This window comes from Physeter macrocephalus, chromosome 21 (assembly GCF_002837175.3).
Source record: "Physeter macrocephalus isolate SW-GA chromosome 21, ASM283717v5, whole genome shotgun sequence".
Taxonomy (NCBI): domain Eukaryota; kingdom Metazoa; phylum Chordata; class Mammalia; order Artiodactyla; family Physeteridae; genus Physeter; species Physeter macrocephalus.
The window spans coordinates 85,549,903-85,567,419 of NC_041234.1; positions in this window are offsets into that span (position 1 = coordinate 85,549,903).

Genomic DNA, 17,517 nt, shown 5'->3' on the forward strand with positions numbered 1-17,517 from the left:
TCGGGCTGGTGAGTGCCGGTCGGCACCGATCCTCTGCGGGAATCTCTCCGCTTTGCCCCCCGCACCCTGTTGCTGCGCCCCCCTCCGAGGCTCCGGAGCTTCCCCCTCCGCCACCCACAGTCTCCGCCCGCGAAGGGGCTTCTAGGGTGTGGGAACCTTTCCTCCTTCGCGGCTCCCTCCCACTGGTGCAGGTCCCGTCCCTATTCTTTGTCTCTGTTTATTCTTTTTTCTTTTGCCTACCCAGGTACTTGGGGAGTTTCTTGCCTTTTGTGAGGTCTGAGGTCTTCTGCCAACGTTCGGTGGGTGTTCTATAGAAGTTCCACGTGCAGCTGTATTTCTGATGTATCTGTGAGGAGGAAGTGATCTCCGCGTCTTACTCTTCCGCCATCTTGCCTGCTCTCCCTCGCCAGAGTTATTTTGAGTTGCACAATGGGATTGTGAAAAATGAAGAGATTGTTCCTTCTCAAGGTAAGATTGTGATGCTCTTATCTCAGGAAGTAGTTGGAAGGAGCAGCTGCTTTTATATATGTTCCCAGTTGTGACATTATTATTGCACTCCTAGACTGGACCTCTACCTACCCCACACCTCAAATCACGTTCTCTTATTGTGCCCACCAACTCCCACCTGGTTCCTCAGCACACACCACACTGTTGCAAGCTTCCTGCTCATTCTTTCCTGGTTAATATCTGCCCATTCTTCAAGATTCAGCTTTCAGTGTTACCTGTTCCAGAAGGACTTCCCTGAGCCTCTGGATTGAGGTGGGTGCCGCATTTCTGCTTACCCCATCACAGTGCTTATGATAGACCGTGCTTTTTTTGGTCACGCTGTGTGGCTTGCAGGGTATTAGTTCCCCGAGCAGGGATCAAACCCAGGCCCCCAGCAGAGAAAGCTCCGACTCCTCACCACTGGACGGCCAGGGAATTCCTGACCATGCCTTTTTTAAGAGCCAAGCCTGTTCAGCTTCATCTCTGTACCCCCAGCATCTAGCACACCATTTGCAACATAGTAGGTGCTCAATGAGTATTTGCACTAAAACAGAGCAGACCCAGCTGTACTGGAACAGGCGTTATCGTTCAAATATCAATAAGTTGCCAAAGGCAAGTTACCTTTCCTGGAACTGCAGCATGGAAAACATCCGGGCATTCTTCTGGTGGCAGGAAAGATGGTTCATTTGACCTATGACATTAAAAAATGGCACTAAACTGTCCATTTCCTGCCACTCAAAGCTTGGAGAACGCTGCCATCTAGTGGTGGACTTTAGCTCATGCTGGAGCATGAGCTCTGCAGTTCCCCCGGGGGCGTGGAGAAAACCACTGAGGCTGCACCTACACAGAGCACGATGAATGACCAATTTCTCTGAATAAGGCAGACATGTGACATGCATTTTCACCCGATATATCTTGTTAATTGAGAAAAATAAAGGTTTGAGTCTCCCATTTAATAGTCCCCAAGTCCTATGAAGGTGGCTGGTTGCTGATGGGATTTCAGAGTCCAGATGGAACCTCTTTGGTCCCTTTGCTACATTCAGTGTCAGGTAATGCACCTTATGTTTTCAAATGGAAAGTATGGCTGGCAAAGAGCTGCTCTCAGGCCTTATACAATCTGATTGGATGCAAAAAGCAATTAAGGAATAAGACACCATTCAACTTGACTCAGGCCATTTGACTGGCTGTATGAGTGTCAAGCAAACATACCCAGATGTATACACGAGTATTTGCCATCCTCCTGGGGCTCTCTGTACTTTTTCTAGGAACCTTCAAAGAATTTTGGAATAGATTGCCCTTAGAATTGTCCTGAGTCTAACACTAGTAAGAAACATGACAGATAATCTCCCACATATCCAGCAAGTGAATGTGCACTGCATTTGAAGTCAAACAGATTTGGGTTCAGGCTGCTGCTCTATCACTTACTAGCTGTGTGACCTTGCCAAATTACTTCACCTCTGTGTGTCTCAGTTTCCTCATCTGCCAAATAGAAGTGAAAAATAAACCTCATCTCACTTGGTTTTTGTGAGGATTAAGTGAGATATACATATAAAGAATTTGAAACAGTGTTGGACACTTAAGTAAGTGCTAGCATTTTTAACAAATAATTCGCTATCCTGAAAAATGAAACTAGGAAAGTCATGGACAATGTAATGTACTTACTATATGTATTTGTGTGTGTGTGTGTGTGTGTGTGAGAGAGAGAGAGAGAGAGAAAGGCCTAATCATAGCGTTAAGGAGAAATGAAAGGAAAGTGTTTGTGATTAATCCATCTGTAAAGGTTCAGGCCACACCATGCTAGAAGACCTAAGGAAACAGGCAGGAACTTGCACCTTTGTGTAGAAATCCCATAGGTGTAAATTATGCTACAAATGCAGACCCTTACAGGGCATTGATTTAATGACTCAATTACCATGAGCAGCACTGCTGTCAGCAATTTGATCTTCAAAAATGGTAAACAACTCTTGGGAGAGTTCTGAACAAAACAAAGTTCAATTTTCTTTCAATTTACATGGTAGTTGTCTTCCTGGAAATTTCAAGCATATACTAAAACCATGCAAAATATATTTTGTGTTCATGTGTAAAGCAGAGTTATGATCTAGGCACAGATGATTATGAATAGATTTCTTAAATCTACATGAATAACTGGGTAAGGGGAGGTGGCATTCAAAAGTTGGGCAGAATCCAGGGCACTCTTCACTGTGTGGGACTGTCCAGCAAAGTTGGGGACATCCGGCCTCTGTCCACTAAATGCTAGTAGGGCTCCACACCTTGTGGAACCAATCTCTACACACTCGCATGCACCCAGAGTATGGAATTTGAGAATCCCTTGATACAAAGTTTCAAGGGGAAACTGAGTCAGGGCCCTGCTATTCATTACAGGACGAGCCTGGAAGACAAGAATCCAGGGATGGAGCCTCAGCATTGGGTGGGAAATGGAAAATGGTCTTAAAACTTGTAGATTTGATTGAGTCTTGAGTCTGGATGAAGCATGCACGGGGAAAGGGTGGAGTTGGGGCTCGAGGGGGATGGGGCCGAGGCAGTTTTCCAGACCCTGCAGATTGGAGAAAGGATGGGAGTCATGGCCGGGTAGGCAGCCAGGGTCAGAGCCTAAGCCAAAATTAAGGCTCTAGAAAGGCAGCAAATCAGGAAGCATGAAGATAGACGACAACCAGGGTTAAAATAGCAGGCAGAGCAAGGGAAGGGGGTCTGAATACAGGCTGATGGCCTTCCATCCAACTGGTTAAAAGTGCAGACTTGGAGTCAGAGGTACCTGGGTTTAAATTCCAACCCTGCTACTCATTGCGTGACTTTGGGAAAGTTCCTTCAAATCTCAGAGGCTCAACATTCCCTCGTCGGTAAAGCGAGTGATCAGTGCCTGCTATCTCCCTGGCATGGTGTGTGCATCATGAATGCCTGCTGTTATGATTACCGTCCCTGCCGAACTGCTCTTCCTTCTGTGCCCACATCTCAGTGAGTGGCATCACCACCCACGTGCCCAGTCATCCAGGCCAGAAGATGATGTCTTGAAGAAGCCTGGAGATGCTCTTTGACCCCTGTTCCTCCTACCTCACAATCCCACTGATTTTTCCTTGGAAATTCCTCCTGTATCTGCTGCCTCTCCTCCTTCCCCACTGCCAGGATATCATGGCCAGATATCATGCCAGTTCAGCCCATCACCACCCCTCACCTGTGTTTGGATCCCATCCAGGGAGCTTGGCTACACCTGGAGGAGGGGAGGGACTACCAGTTCTCCTGGGACTCTGCTTGGGTGAAGCCTTGGTGGCTAGGTGGTGATAGGCAGGAGATTTATCCAGAATGGGTGGGAATAAATGAAACACAAGGGGGCGCTGTGGACTAGAACTTAAAAGGGAAGTCAGGTATGTTATCAGAAGCATCGACTGGCAGGCAGTGTGGTGATTAAGCCCTCGGACTGTGGTGCAAATCTTCCTGGGCCTGAATTCTGACTCTGCCGCTTACCAGCTGTTGGACCCCAGGTGAGTTACTTAACCTCTCTGTGCCTCAGTTTCCTCATCGCTACAATGGAAATAAAAATAGTACCTCTGTTAAGAGAGTTGTGATAAAGACAAGATGATTAATTATATGTAAAGGGCTTAGAATGGTGCCTGGCACATAGTCATCATGACAAGTATTTGTTAAAATACTTAAAAATTTTAAAGATAGGGTTGAGCACAGGTTCATCAGCTGTTTGAAAAGTTGAGATGTTGTGCAAGCTGCAGGTTGTTATCAGATGCAGGAACTGTCTGGAACAGGTCTGAAATAGTGGAGGTTTCTGGTCACCCTCTTGGATTTCATCGGGGGTGTCGATAACCTGGAAGTTTAACTTTGCATTGTCTTGGATCCCATGAGAGTGGTTTGTCCGGGAAGCTGGGAAGGGTTCCATATGGTTACAGAACTGACGCTGCAGAGTCCTGGCAGAGCTAGAGTTCTCGATTTTTCTTTCTACAAAGAATATTGAGTCCCTTCTGGGGAGCTAGGTGGTCTGGTGCAGCTTGGCCGAAATTCACGCTGGTATGTTTGTAGAGGAAAATGCAAGCAAAATCCTGAGATGTACAGGCTGCAGTTGCCCTGAGGATGATAGAAGTATAACTTTATAGTCAGAAGCCAGGGATCAAGAAGCAGGGTGACGCTGAGAGGTAAGGTTTGCAAGTGACATTATATCTGGCCAGAACATTTGCATAATGCCATGTGTGGACTTTTACGTGTACCTCAGTGCTTATTCTTTCTCTGAATCACGGAGTGGGTTCATCCATGCTGGGGCTGGCTTAGGCCATGCAAATCGGCTGGGCAGGGCCCACAGAGTTTTCAAAACCCCTTTAGTCTATCAGAAATCTGGAAGTAGTTACCATATGTCCTGGAATTTGCCAGTGTCCGACACACTGGGGGGAGGGGTGCTAGGGTTCAGTTGGGGTCCAGAGCAGGATTTGGCTTGGTTACCCCTTCACCAGCACGCCACGCTGGGCTTCCTGACGACAGACTCACTACATCAAGGGCACAGGAAAGGTCAACTTCAAAGACCTTATCTGGAATTTCACAATCAGGAAATCTAGAAATGTCACTGGAAGGAAGTTCAGCAAAATCATTTACAGTTTAGTTTTGCTTTTGTTTTGCATTACATATGAGGGAGACGTACATATAGTCTTTTCAGTGTTTTCAGGCCTCTGAGAGGCCTAACTGGGCCTTGACAACAAGCCCAGCAGCTTAGGAGCAGTGACTGTATTAGACTGTATTACAGTTATGGGACCCTTTGGCGCTGAATCGCTTCCTGGCCACTGGCTCCTACAATGGCGCCATCTGGTGGCAAATGCCATGCTGTGGGGAATGCTTTTTAACCTGCCGCAGAGCTGTTCCAGCCTCCCCGTGGAGGGAGGGTGGGCTCCTGTGGCAAAGGCGAGGAGGTGAGGCCTGGCCTCTTGGTGTGGTGCTCAGCTCCACACCTAAGTTTCTGTTCTGCTCTGCCTGCAGTTTAGCAGCCAGACTCGTTCCTTTCATAGCCTCCCAGCACCCAGCCTTCCCGCATGGACCCTAGGCACAGATACACCCATCCAATTCCTGGGCCAGAGGCAGACAGAATTCCTAAGAGCTGGGATTTTGACCTTGGGGTGCCACAGAGCCCTTTAGTAGGCCTATGAAGCCAACAGAACCCCCTTTTAGAACCATTCAACATTTTTATTTTATGGAAGTATAGTTGATTTACAATGCTGTGTTAGTTTCTACTGTACAGCAAAGTGATTCAGTTATACATATATATACCTTCTTTTTCATATTTTTTTCCATTATGGTTTATCACAAGGTATTGAATATTGTTCCCTGTGCTATACAGTAGCACCGTGTTGTTTATCCATTCTATATATAATAGCTTGCATCTGCTAATCCCAAACTCCCACTCCATCTCTCCCCCCTCCCCCATCCCCCTTGGCAACCACAAGTCTCTTCTCTATATGTCTGTGAGTCTGTTTCTGTTTCGTGGATAAGTTCGTGTCATATTTTAGATTCCACATAAAAGTGGTATCATATGGTATTTGTATTTATCTTTCTGACTGACTTCACTTGGTATGAAAATCTCTAGTTGCATCCATGTTGCTGCAAATGGCATTATTTTGTTCTTTTTTGTGGCTAAGTAGTATTCCATTGTATATATGTACCACATCTTCTTTATCCATTCCTCTGTCGATGGCCATTTAGGTTGCTTCCATGTCCTGGCTATTGTAAATAGTGCTGCAATGAATATAGGGGTGCATGTATCTTTTCGAATTAGAGTTTTGTCTGGGTATATGCCCAGGAATGGGATTGCAGGATCATATGGCAACTCTATTTTTAGTTTTGTGAGGAACCTCCATACTGTTTTCCATAGTTACTGCACCAATTTACATTCCCACCAGCCATGTAGTAGGGTAGAACCATGTTTTTAAATGCATAAGACAAACTATATAGACATAAAAAGGAAACCTATTATACTGAAATACAGTTATAAAATATTTAAAAAATGAATTTGTGATATAGCAATATAGGTGCTTTTTTATTATGCATGAAATAACAAGGTCTAGTGGCAGGTCTCATTACCTCCATAATTTCGAAGCAGTGATGAGCATAAACATTACTTGAAGAGATCTGCAGCTGTTGTAATGTGATATGCAACCATCTGTGACTTCCACCGACGGCAAAGTCACAGGTACTGCTAATACCACCGAGGGCTGTTGCTTATGTTTATAATTGAAGGAAACGCTACATTGAGTTAAAGGAAAATGAAGTTAGAGATTAGGAATGACAAAGATGTGTTTTCTGCATCCAAATTATCAGATCCTCTCTGTGGATGAACCCCACGTGTGGAGGCCAAGTTAAGAAGCCCTGCATTAGAGCACGCCTGAGCCAGGGGGCGACAGATTGCAGCCCTGGCTAACCCCTCCTCTCAGTCAGGCTCTTAGAAGAGGGGGATCTGGAAATCCACAGAATGCCCTGAAAGGGAGCTTACCGGTTGCTACAGCAGCGCCCCCTCTCTGCTTCTTACTCCCTCGTGTTCAGGCTCCCACACAAAGCGAGAAACCTGGGGCAGGGGGCCAGACATTGCTGCAGCTTTACATTCTCTTTTTTTTTTTTTCCTGAGATCACTTCCTCTTTTCTCCAGAGGGTGGCGTAAGGGCAGGGTTGAGATCCCTTGGCTGCTGCACCCTGAGGCATCACAACCCACAGAGGAGCAGCTCTGGCCAATCCGCCGCCAACTTAGCTGCCAGAATGAGCACCTGTCAAGAGAAATGGGCCTTTTCTTCTCCCCAAACAGCAGATGACAGCTCTGCAAAACACCCCTGAGTTGGAGGCGACTTGTTTGAGTCCCTGCTACACGGGGTTTAGAGACTGAGACTGGCCCACCCAGGAAGAGGGGAACACAACCAGGGTTGAGGTTTGGTCCTGCAGTGCTAGAGGGAGAGTGGGTATTCCTACTGAGACAAGCTGGACCACAAAACCTCGAGGACCAGCCAAGGTGCATTCCTTTGGAGAACAATAAAGATGGAGTACTAGAAAGACTCAGTCCCAAACCCAAGTTTAAGGTCCAGAGGTTGCACAAGAAGCCAATCAAAGGATTGAAACGCCAGAAGGCCAGAGCCTGGCAGAGCTGGAGTGGAGCAGTCTGCAGAGTAATTACCGTGATGCGATCTGGGTCATGCGGCTGGCCGCTGATGGTCAGCAGGCATGTCAGCTGGCCTCGGAGGTTTAGCATGAGGGATTCTGGGGGTGCAGGAAAGCTCTCGGGGGTGTCAAACCTTCTGTGACAGGAGATGTTCTAGCCAGGGGACACCAGGAGTGGTTACGTGTGAATTCAACAGTGGTGAGGTCTGAAACTTTAAGACTCTTATTTATGTGATCCTTCTGACTAAAGAGGCCACGTACATTGTGTGTAAGCATGCCAGCACTGAAGCCACACTGCCCAGCTTTATGTCCCAGCTTTGCTTGTTACCAGCTGTGTGATCTTGGGCAAGTTGCTTAAGCTCGCTGTGCCTCTGCTTCCTTATCTGTAAAATGGGGATACAAATAATACCCTTTTTACCCCCTGGTTATGGTAAGAGTTAAAATTAGGCAATGCAGGTAGAGTGATTAAGGTAGTGCCTGTCACATAGTATAAATTTAATATATATTAGCTGCTATTATTACATGCTGCTAAGAGGCAGTAGGACTCACAGAAAGTTAGGTCCCAGCTCTGCCATGTGTTTTCTGAGTGACTTTGGGCAAATCAAATTATTTCTTCTCTCTGAGCCTCAGTTTCCTTATCTGTAAAATGGGAAGAATAATACTACCTAATCTCACAGGGCTGTTGTGAGGATTAAATGAGAGAATATGTATGAAGTGACTGGCACATATGTAAAGCTCACTCGGTATTAACTCTAATTATTGACCCATGGGCAGCAAACAGGTAGATTTGAAGAGTGCCCTCCAAAGTCAGTAGTTGACAAGGAAAAAAATATTGGAAGGCCATATAAGATATTATTGATGGGGGTGTCCTTTAGAGAGAATGAGTAGGGATAAGGGATGGGAGGCAAGAAAGAAGTCCCTACAATTAATTTTCTGCTCTTTTGAACTTTTTTTTTTTTACCATGTGTGAATTACAAAATACTAATGGGATATCAGTAATTATAGGCCATCTATGATCAGTTTATGCCTTTTTGTATTAAGGGGGAAAAGTCCAATATCCTGTGATAAACCATCATGGAAAGTAATATGAAAAAGAATATATGTATATGCATAACTGAGTGACTTTGCTGTACAGCAGAAATTAACACTACATTGTAAATCAACTATACTTCAGTAAAATTTAAAAAAAGAGGGAAAAGCCCATGAGTCAGGGTCTTTGGATGGAAGCGTTTGTTTCTGAAGACTCTGAGGTACAGCCACCTTCTGGTGAACAGTGTGGTGGTGACCAGGCTGAAGACATCAGGGTGTAGGGCGCACGGGGCAAAGGAGGATGTGGTTCGTCTTGGCATGGATGTTGACAACGACCACTGTTTTGTGGCCTGGGAATGGTGTTAATCTGTTAGAACATCCAAGATAGTAAATCTCAAATTATGAGCCATGGACCAGCTGCAGCAAAATCCCTCGGAGGGGCTGGTTGAACCCCACCAAGGACCCTCTGGATCTCAATGTCTGTGGGTTTGACCTGTATTTATAACTAGCCCTCCAGGCCATTCTGAGGCCCAGTAAATCACGAGAACACTGATGTAAAGTTAACAGCGGAAGCCTTTGTTTCAGACAGATGTGAGCTCAAGTCCATTTCAGCCACTCCTGAGCTGTGTTGAAACACGCACCCCTCAAATGCATCACTGCCAACTTGCTGCTTGGGCCCCAGGACCCCCTGTTACTTAACCCTGTCCCAACTGCACACACACATACCCCCTTCTGGGCAGAGGAAAGCCTCCTTGGTGTGTGGAGTTGCCCCCTTCTCCCCCTTACTGCACATGTGCAGTTATCATGTGGGCAGCCATTTTCTCTCCTTTCCTCCCCAGGCCCCTGTCATGAAATGGCTGCCAATCCTCCTCCCCAGACATGGTTGCTAAGTGGCTGGAATTCAGTACTGTGACCAATCAGGGGGCTGATACTGTTTACTTGGCTATTGCTTTTTCCAGCCCATGCCCTGGTAGCAACCTCTACCCAAGTGTACACATACACCCGGGTGTAAAAACCTCTCTAGGTCTTAGGGTGGAAGGGGAATAATAGTAGTGCTTAGTTAATGAGATTGTTCTGATTATTACAGGAGGTAAGGTATATAAAATGCTTAGCACAGTACCTAGCTTCTAATATTAGATCATGTGCAGGACCCCTTTTCTGGCAAAGTTGTGGTCTTTTATTATCTCCCTAGTCCCTTTCTCTCTCTGGGCCTCAGTCTCCACATCCCTAATGCCATGAGGGGAAGCTAAGTGCATGATCTCTGAGGTTCCTCTCAATCCTGGCTTCTTAGAGTTCTCTATGAGGGATTGGACAAAAGACAACTTTGAGTTGGCCCTAGGGAAGCCACCAAGGTCAGTGTCAGGCAACAGATGCTTCAGAGCAGGGTCTTGAAGGATGAATAGGAGTCTGCCTGTATATACCACTATCAGAGCAGTTCTTGCCCAAGTGACTAAAAGTTGGCAGACCCTGCTTGGGCCTTGAAGCTACTTAACTACACCCTCCTCCCCGCTACCTCTACCTGCACAATGGCCCTTATTCTCAAAAGCAGATCTCTCAAAGGCCTTTTCCATGCAAGCTCTCACTAACTGATGTGGATATCCTTTCTCTTCACATCTCCTTACAAAGACAGGTAAAGCTGTTTCATCGGTCCAGCTAACTGATGACAGGATAAACCAATGGCTTTCAACCTTGACTATGCATTAGAACCACTTGAGGGCTTGTTCAACACATGGATCCTTGGGCTCTACCCCAGAACTTATTCAACCAGTATCTTCAGGGACAGAGTCTAGACATCACAAATACCAGGCATCACAAAGTGTGGTTGGTCCATAGAACACCTACATCGGAACCACCTAGAGCGTTTGCTTAAAGTGGAGATTCCTGGTTGGTCCCCAGACCTACTGAATCTGATTCTCAGGCTTAGGGATGATTATGTGGTTGGACTAGATCAGTGGTTCTCAAAGTGTGTCCCCCGACTCCCCAGCCGCATCATATCACCTGGGAACTTGTCAGAAATGCACATTCATGGGTCCTAGACCAGACCTACAGAATCAGAAACTTTGGGGGTAGAGCTCAATAATTGGTGTTTTCACAAGACCTCCATGTGACTCTGATGCAGGCTCAAGGTTGAGAGCCACTATGCTAGGGTGTCACCACTTCCACATCCCATCACTTCAGTGACACAGTATAATGATTCCGAGCTCTCACGAGTGGCTGCTGGGCATAGAAGTCAGTTACAGCTGCCTCCTGATGAAATTCCAGCAAAGTTAGGCTCACAGCATTTCTGGGAAGATCCCACTCGGGGATTACCTTGAGACAGGATGGTCACTAAGGCAATGAATCACGGGTGAGCCAAGTCAAGGTGTGCAAGGATTATGTGGAGGTGAATAGGCTTCAGACATAGCTGGAGTCAGAGGAAGCCTCATCTCTTCTTCTAGAGATCATGCCGAGGGGTGTCTAAACTGGGAAAATGGACAAGACCCCAAGACCCCCAGGAGATACCTTGTAGCCCCCAAGAATCTGTTATTCCTTTGCTGGTTCAGGAATCTTGCCATTGTACATCGGAGGATGCCATGTCCACCCTCAACCAGACATGGCTGAGGAATTCATCCTCTTTATTTTCACATATGCATTTTAGAAAATATTGCATAATTATTCATTTTATACTGCACTTATACTCTCTATCTGCCAAGAACTATACTAAGGGCTTTACGTAGATTATCTCATTAAAATTCTTACATCAGCCCTGTGAGTCATGCAAGAAATTGAGGCTCAGGGAAACTTGGCCAAGGTCACAGTGCTACTAAGTGGCAGAGCTGAGATTTGAGAATCGGTTTGTCTGACTCTAAGACTCATGCTCTGAACTATTCATTCAATCATTCATTCATATATTCCTTCACGTGTTTGTTGAACCCCTACTATGGGACAGACATGGTCTAGGTGTTCGGTATGCAGGGTCACCATAAGCCAAACGTAAAAATCCCTGCTCTCGTGGAATATTCACTCTAGTACAAGAGACAGACAATAAACTAGATAAATAAGTACAGAGTGTATAAGATAATTGTAAGTGCCAAAGAAAAAAATTAAGCAGAGGAGTGGTGATATGTCATGTTGGGAGATAAAAATAAGGTGGCCAGGAAAGGTCTCACGGAGAAGGTGACATTTAAGCAACGGCCAGAAGGAAGTGATGGAGCAGGCAGGCAGCTATATGGGAGAAGAATATTTAAGGCAGAGGAACAGCACGTACAAAAACTCTGAGGTGCAGGAATACCTGGTGTATTAGAGGAATAGGGAAGTGGACATTGTGACTGCAGCAAAGTGATGCAGGGGAGAGGAATAGGAGATGAAGTCAGGGAGGTAATTGAGGGACCAGATCATAAAGAGCTTCTAGGATTTTGTCTCTTACTCTAAGGGAGACTAAGGGGTGACATCTGAATTAGGTTATAACAGAATCACACTGGCTTCTGTGTAAGAATAGACTGAAGAGGAGTATAGGCAGAAATAGGGAGAACAATTGGGAAGCTATTGAAATAATTCAGGCAAAAGAGGACAGAGTTAGAAAACAGTCTGGCAGTTTCTCAGAGTTACCATATGACCCAGCAATTCCACTCCTAGGCATATGCCCAAGAGAAATGAAAACATATGTCCACATAAAAACTTATACATGAGTGTTTATAGTAACATTATTCACAATAGTCAAAAAGTAGAAACAACCCCAATGTCATCAACTGATGAATGGATAAACAAAATATGGTATATCCAGCTAATGGAATATTACTCAGGCATTAAATGAACTTAAGTACTGATTCACGCTATAATATGGAAGAATCGTGAAAACATTTTGCTAAATGAAAGAAGCCAATCACAAAAGACCACATAGTGTAGGACTGTATATGAAAAGTCCAAAAGGGCAAATCTATAAAGACAGGAAGTAGATTAGTGGTTGTTTAAAGCTGCAGGGAGTGGGGGAATAGGCAAATAAGTGGGTGATAGCTAAGGGTTTCTTTTGGGGCTGATAATGTGTTCTAAAATTGATGTTGGTGATGGTTACAAAACACTGTGGACATAGTAAAAAGCATTCAATTGTGTACTTTAAATGGGCAAATTGTATGGTATATGGATTGTATCTCAATAAAGCTGTTTTTTTTATGATGATGGAGGGTTGGACCATGGTGAAAACAGTAGAGGTGGTGAAAACTATTTGGATTGTGGATATATTTTGAAGGCAAAGCAGACAGGGTTTGCTGACATGCTGGATGTGGGGTGAAAAAGAGAGGAATCAAAGATAAGCCTAAGTTTTTTCACTTGAGCAACTTGAAATGTGAAGTTGCCACGAATTGATATTGGGAAGGTTCTTTGGGATAGAGATGGAGTCCTATCCCTTAAGTTGATCTGAAACTCTGGGGCTGAGCAAAAAATGTTGTGATCCTCTGTTATCACTGTTTTGATGGTCTAAGCATTCCAGCACCGCCTCAGTTTTAGTCTCTTCTTTTTCATAAAAAGTACTAGGAGCTGGGGAGGGTAGGTTAGAGAGCCCCATTCATAGGTTTACTTCCAATATTCAGAGACCATAGGTCTGTGGTTGCCTGGATGCTATACTACCTTAGAAAGGCTGGGTATAATGTCTTATCTCCAGACAGAGGGAAGTGCTATAGGAGCTCAGCACGGCTGCCCAAGAGATCTCTGGGGAACTGCATTTCTGCCTGGCTAGGTGGACTCTGTGACCACCTTGGGTGACTTCTGTGCACAGTCTGCAACAAAAAGCTGAGGCTGCTGAAGGTCTACAAGTCCTGGACCCATGAGTAACAAGGACTTCCAGCTAGGAAAGGCCAGTTGCCAAAAGCAGAGATGTTGGATTAAGGATAGTTCTAGATACTCATTATTCTCTAAACTACATGCTTCTGGAGGAGTGACACTGAGTCTTAGTCATTTTCATATCTATGAACTTCCACTCTCTAGGGGTTAGGGTGATCCCAGCATGGGAGTGTTAGCCAAGTGAGCCAGTGTTAGGGCTGGAGTCATGACGAGCAGAGGACACTTCCATCCCTCACCCTGAGATGGTCGGCAACATAAAGGGCCAAAGCAGAGTTCAAATCTGTGGAGTGCAGGTCAAGCCAAGGATTTCAATCGCAAAGGGTAAGAACGGAACCCAATCCAAGAAATAGCGTCCAAACTCAGAATGGTACTGACTTGGCAAACTTGAGCCGACTATAATGTCCAATCCAAGTCTCCCAGGCAGCACCATCTGGGTCTATGACATCTTCTCTCCAGCCCTTAACCATATGGGGCAGAATACTAGAGCCAATGGTAAATGTATAATACGGAAGAAAATGTATAAGAATTCACCTTCTATTCCAGCAATGTATGGGACGCATTAAGTTCTTCCACTGGAACGCAAACCAAGTCTGTCCTGTTCATTAGTGAGGGTTGAAAAATGGGAATCACAATGAGGGTACCTAATGATGCCCAAGGATCACTGAATGTCTTTGCTAGACAAGAAAGGACCCAAGAACCTTCCATTATTCAATGTATTTATACCCCCCACCTTGTCAACCTCGTGGACCTATATAAGTAAATACAAATAACACACTTTGTTAAGGACTCCAATAAAGGATGCTGATACAGGGTACTGAAGGGTGGGATTGAGGTAGACCCAGAGGAGGAAGTCATCACTTCTCCTTGGGGATGCCAGCAGCTTCATTGAGTCTTGAACTGAGTTTTCAAAAACAAATAAGTGTCCTACAGGTGGCTGGAGCAATATGAATCAAGGTGAGATGGCATGGCATATAAGGGGACCTGTGAGGAGCTTAGCATGGTTTGAGGGGCTGGAGATGGAGTTCAGATCACATAGCACTGTGTTTGAACTGCAGCTCGTAAACCATTTCTGTGTTGTAAAATCAATTTGGTGAGTCATGGCCAACATCGTATTAAATGATATGGACTATAATAGAATAGAAAATATAATGCATTGCCTATAGTAAAGGTAAAAATTCTTTGGTGAAAAATTTTAAGTTATTTGTATACATATTTATAGCAGTGGGTACTGGGTTGCAACGTAAAATCTATTTTGTACTGCGGGTCATGGTCAAAATGTTTGAAATCCACTGTCACAGAGGAATTTGTCAACCCTGCTGACATGTTTGGACATTTTCCTGTAGGCCATGGCAAGCTACTGAAGGATTTTAAGCAAGATAATGACATGATCCAATTTGTGTTTCATCAAAAAGTTTAACCACCTTAGATCAAATTAGCCATGGAAAAGGTGTTAGAATCAAATTAAGTACAGATTGACAGCTGATCTTTTCAAAATTAAGTGTTCAAGCTAATTTAATCTATGTGTCATAAGGAAGACACTCCGAAATGTACACATTCCTTTATTTGGAGAGCATACCGTGTGTCAGGCACCGTGCTGGGCACCGAAGAGACAATATAATGGGGAACAAAAATCAACACCATTGCCTCAGGACTTCCCCGGTGGCACAGTGGTTAGGGATCTGCCTGCCAGTGCAGGGGACATGGGTTCGAGCCCTGGTCCAGGAAGATCCCACATGCCGCGGAGCAACTAAGCTCGTGTGCCACAACTCCTGAGTCTGCACTCTAGAGGCCGTGAGCCACGACTACTGAGCCCACGTGCCACAACTACTGAAGCCCACGTGCCTAGAGCCCGTGCTCTGCAACAAGAGAAGCCACCACAATGAGAAGCCCGTGCACTGCAACGAAGAGAAGCCCCCGCTCACTGCAACTAGAGAAAGCCCACGTGCAGCAATGAAGACCCAATGCAGCCAAAAATAAAATATAAATGAATTAATTAATTTAAGAAAAACAACAAAAAACACCATCACCTCCTTCTCAGAGTTCAATCTAGTGAAAGAGACAGGAAACAAACAAAATCTGAATGAGTGTGGTAAGTGCTACAGGGAGAAGTACAGGGTGGTATGAGAGAGAGGAGTGGAGTTGGGGTATGGGAGAGAATAGTGGTTTAAGCCAGGTCAGGGATTGGCTCTCTGAGGAAGTAGTCTTTAAGCTGAGCCCTGAGCCCTTAAGGATGAACAGGAGTGAGAAGTGTGTGAGGAAAGAGGGTCTCAGGAAGAGGACAGCAAGTGCAAAGGCCTGGAGGCAAGAAAAGAGCTTGGCATGTTCAAGAACAAAACGGAGACCATTGTGGCTGGAGTATCACGATCAAAGAGAAAGAGTAGCACTGGATGAGACAGGAGACACAGGGAGGGCAGGGGAGGCCGCTGTGTGAGCTTTGAAACAGGTGAAAGGCAGGATAAAACCGGGAAGAATTGGCGTGCATTCAGACACTTGTCAAGGCCTTTGGCACAGGCATGCTGGGAGCAGTTAAAGGCACTGATGTGTAAAGAATACCACTCATCCTTTACAGCCTTCTGCTGCAGATGGAATGAGCCATCGCTCCCTCAGAATTTGCCTGCTAGAAAGTTCTAAAGTGTCTGAGAGGATCCAGACATTAGAATGTGTCTCTGCTAACTGTAAAGGCATGGTGTGTACTGCACGATGCCAGGGGCACCATTCAAGTTCTTTGATGGTTTCTGGGACTTTTACCACTTTCTGGGTGCCAATTCCTAGAGCTTTTCTTGAACCCAGCACCATTTGCTTAATAAACTCACCTTTCTCAACTCAGGTTGTTGACCCTTTGCCAGCATGCTAGCAGCAAGGCAAGACTAGCTGGATATGCATAGAGGAGGTGTGCTTGAGCTGGAGGACCTTGGATTTGAAACCTCTGTCACCGCAGTTCCAAATAGCAGCCCTCTGGATTCTAGAATAAATGAGTAAAGAGTAGTGGCTGGAAGAGGACCATATGGTACGGTCCATTCAAATGTTCTTCCTTGTGGTTTGGTACTAGTTGGCATTCTCTTTTTACCAATGTTTTACAAAGTGGAGGTTGGGGTTTTTTGGGTTTTTTTTTTTTGTTGTTATTGTTTTTAGAGCAGTCCTTGGTTCCTACAAGGATCATCTGGTTCCAGTGAGTGTGGAATAGTAGCAGTGAAAACTGTGGTTACTAAGAAAGAGGGTGTTTCAAGGGATGGGCTGCAGTGATTTCGTATTAAATGATATGGACTATAATAGAATAGAAAATATAATGCATTGCCTATAGTAAAGGTAAAAATTCTTTGGTGAAAAATTTTAAGTTATTTGTATACATATTTATAGCAGTGGGTACTGGGTTGCAACGTAAAATCTATTTTGTACTGCGGGTCATGGTCAAAATGTTTGAAATCCACTGTCACAGAGGAATTTGTCAACCCTGCTGACATGTTTGGACATTTTCCTGTAGGCCATGGCAAGCTACTGAAGGATTTTAAGCAAGATAATGACATGATCCAATTTGTGTTTCATCAAAAAGTTTAACCACCTTAGATCAAATTAGCCATGGAAAAGGTGTTAGAATCAAATTAAGTACAGATTGACAGCTGATCTTTTCAAAATTAAGTGTTCAAGCTAATTTAATCTATGTGTCATAAGGAAGACACTCCGAAATGTACACATTCCTTTATTTGGAGAGCATACCGTGTGTCAGGCACCGTGCTGGGCACCGAAGAGACAATATAATGGGGAACAAAAATCAACACCATTGCCTCAGGACTTCCCCGGTGGCACAGTGGTTAGGGATCTGCCTGCCAGTGCAGGGGACATGGGTTCGAGCCCTGGTCCAGGAAGATCCCACATGCCGCGGAGCAACTAAGCTCGTGTGCCACAACTCCTGAGTCTGCACTCTAGAGGCCGTGAGCCACGACTACTGAGCCCACGTGCCACAACTACTGAAGCCCACGTGCCTAGAGCCCGTGCTCTGCAACAAGAGAAGCCACCACAATGAGAAGCCCGTGCACTGCAACG